The 3116-nt window shown below is 31.6% G+C and overlaps 1 long non-coding RNA gene across 1 annotated transcript; it reads right to left on the bottom strand.

Moving 5' to 3' along the window:
• Nucleotides 1–258: 258 nt before the first annotated feature.
• LOC145094937 (uncharacterized) lies at nt 259–2579 on the bottom strand. Its single transcript, XR_013703655.1, has 4 exons — nt 2501–2579; nt 1830–1950; nt 1643–1723; nt 259–923 (listed from the first exon to the last, which is right to left on the bottom strand). It is a non-coding gene; the product is annotated as an uncharacterized LOC145094937 (long non-coding RNA).
• Nucleotides 2580–3116: the final 537 nt, after the last annotated feature.

Here is a 3116-nt window from a genome sequence, read left to right as displayed (position 1 = left end):
AGTAGTTAAAATCATCTTTCATCACGTAACGATAAAGAAATTCATCTTTTATCACTTAAAGATGAATTAATTTCATGTTATAACACATAAAGATAGATTTCATTTTTTATCGGTATTCTATTAAGAGTCTTAATTGTTGTCTATACATCCAAACTAAAAAATTGCCACACCCAGCATATATTATACCTGTTGGAAAAGAAACTCCTTACTATAGGCGACTCAGGGAAGGTCTTGCTTTATTTAAAAAAAATCCTCCTCTTGCTGTCAAATTACCGATTCTACCCCTACATACATGGCTACCAGATACGTACGAATAGGCACATTAGACTGATAGCTATGAGACTGTAGTAAAAGATAATAACGGTAAATATGTTTGACTAAAAAGACAAAATATGTCTTTTTGAAGCAAAATAAATGAAGTCATTTCAAACTTTGTGCTCTGCTAAAACCAATTTTATCATGATGTATTTCTAAGAAATACTAAAAAATATTTAACAAATTAAAAAAAAGAATACTTGCCTGGGCTAAGATGACGGGAGGTCCTTGTCACTAACAAATGTGATCAATTTAGGTGATGGATATTTTTAAATTTTGGTCTTTATTTCAAGTGTTCATATTGATTCTGATTCATGGAAAACATAATGTTTTTTGATGCATTCTTTTGCACCCTCTTTGATGGTGAATTTTTGAGCTTCAGCATACATATTAAGCTAAAATATATGAGATTTATGTTGGAAAGTCGTAAGGAAAAGTTAAAAAATAATTAAAGTTATAGGTTATATTAGAAATTTTAAACATAGGTTTAGTCATATACAACAATAGACAAAAGAATGTGCACCTCTATCATGTTTGACAATCTCCTTTTCAAGAATTTCAGCCCATTGAAGGTACTCTTGAAGAGGTTTCTCTTTTCATTCAAAAGTCTGTAAAAAAAAACGTTAACAAAGAACATAACTATTAGTTTAACATATAATTTTTTTTTACTTTCATAATGTAGTAGTTTCCATTATTTGTGAGAAAGCAACCATTAACAAAGAACATTAGTTTTTAATTAAAGTCAGATTTATTGTAACTTATGGTTCTAAAAGGGTATTATAGTCTTACATACTCAGATTTTTTTTACTAAAATCACCTCATTTTGCCCATCTATAAAGCTGCAATAAAATCGATAACAAAATATAACGTGGAAAGAGAAAAAGGTTAGAAGTGGTCGCCACATTTTCCTACAATTGAAGAGACAAATTCATATGAAATATTTACTAAAGAATTTGAATTAGCAGGTAAACCAAAAATAAAATTAAAGGGCTAAATGGAAAATATAACAACATACTTATACTTCTTTGTAGGTAAACATTTATAAAACCGAAAATGATGAGAACCCATGATGAATTCCTCACAACGAACTTATATATATATATATATATATATATATATATATATAAAGATTCTAAAATTAAAGGAATGATAGAAAAATATAAATAAAAGACAAACTAAGTTGAATATATCCTATTATAGATTCATTATTTGGATCCAATTTATTAAGATACATGCATAGAGAGAAATAACAGTAGAATGCTATTATAAACAAATCAATAAAGATCTTGCGATTTGGTACATTTAATAAATGGTAAATGTGGCAAACCTCTAAACCTTTGTGACCTTTCTTGTTGTTGTACATATGTAAGATTGTAGAAGGCTTGTGCCTGGTAATTATACAAGTAGCCTGCATCAGATTTCGAAAAAAAAAAAATTAAATAAATGACAAGATGCACCTAATGATATAATTATAACTTATTAATTCATGCCAAAAACTTTATTTAAATGTTAACCTGGAGAATTCAGTACATTCTTCATGAAAATTATATCATATCCTACAACTTTATTGATTAGAAGTTGTTGCCACATGGATAATATACCAAATGCGACCATGGCTAAACCATAGAACATAACCTGAGGAGCAAGACATATGCAAAAAAATAAGAGACAAAAAAATACATGTAATTTATTTAGTTATTTACTTGATTTAATAATGATGCCAATATAATCTTTTTCTTTTAATTTAGTTAGCATTGTATATCAAGAATGATAGATTTGTTTGTATAGTTTATGAATATAACATCTGATTAAAATTCAATACTGGGACAAATTGGCCAGGTGGAACAACGTGGAACAACAGTACCAAATGTCATCACTGCTAGAACAGAACATATATCAAAACAGAAAGGAACACAAACATGAACATACACAAATATGGTGAGTGTTGTGGAGTGTCGGAAAAAAAAGCTCAAATTTATTTGTAGAATAGTAGAACCTACCCCAATAAAATGTTAAGAAAAAGGAAAAAATGCCAATCTTAAGTTTTACATTCCATTTGGTTCTAATAACCCCTTAGCTAGTGCAGAGATCACTCATGGTCCTCATCCATGGAGGTTTTACATTGACAACTTTGAAAACAGGTGACAATTAAAGTTGCAGTGATATGAAAAAAAAATAAGCTTACAGATTCTTTCAGTCATTTCATCGAGTAGTTGGTGTGCATCTTCAAAGCTGCTAAATTTGTACAAAAAATGTATCTCATAGATCAGGTTTCTCCAAAATTAGAATAGGGAATATGAAATTCGATTAAATAAGAAAGGACTACCAACAATGTTCTCATAAGAGTGATGAATAAGAGAAAGTGACGGTCGTTTTCCAGCACACGACATCACAGTAACACAGTTGCACCAAGCTTCAGGTGGTGTGGTGGTGAGTGACAAATGAAGAGGACATGAAGAAACATCGTTATCGAAAGCTTATGTGAAAAAGATAAGTGGAGAAGAATGGCAGTAGACGGTGAACGGTAACCATATCGGGTAGGCGAAACCATCGCAATCCATCCTTCCATCTGCGACCGTGGACGTGAGAAAAGAGGTGCTTGGAGTCCACATTGAAAATCAGAAGTGTCCGAGGGAGGTATTTGGATCGGTGGTGGATGTTGAGTCGGTGACAATTATTCATATTGGGCTTGTGTGGCGGTGGACAGCCACATCTGGAACGGTGAACTATAATCGAAGCGGTGGGGTATCAGTCGTCCGCATCTTATTGGAATCAAGAAACTCGAAGGAGATATCCGTTGG

Source organism: Lactuca serriola, chromosome 3 (assembly GCF_051521515.1).
Source record: "Lactuca serriola cultivar US96UC23 chromosome 3, Lser_US96UC23_V15, whole genome shotgun sequence".
In the NCBI taxonomy this organism is placed as follows: Eukaryota; Viridiplantae; Streptophyta; class Magnoliopsida; order Asterales; family Asteraceae; genus Lactuca; species Lactuca serriola.
The sequence above is the reverse complement of the archived record's forward strand: the minus strand, read 5'-3'. Positions and strand labels throughout refer to the sequence as shown.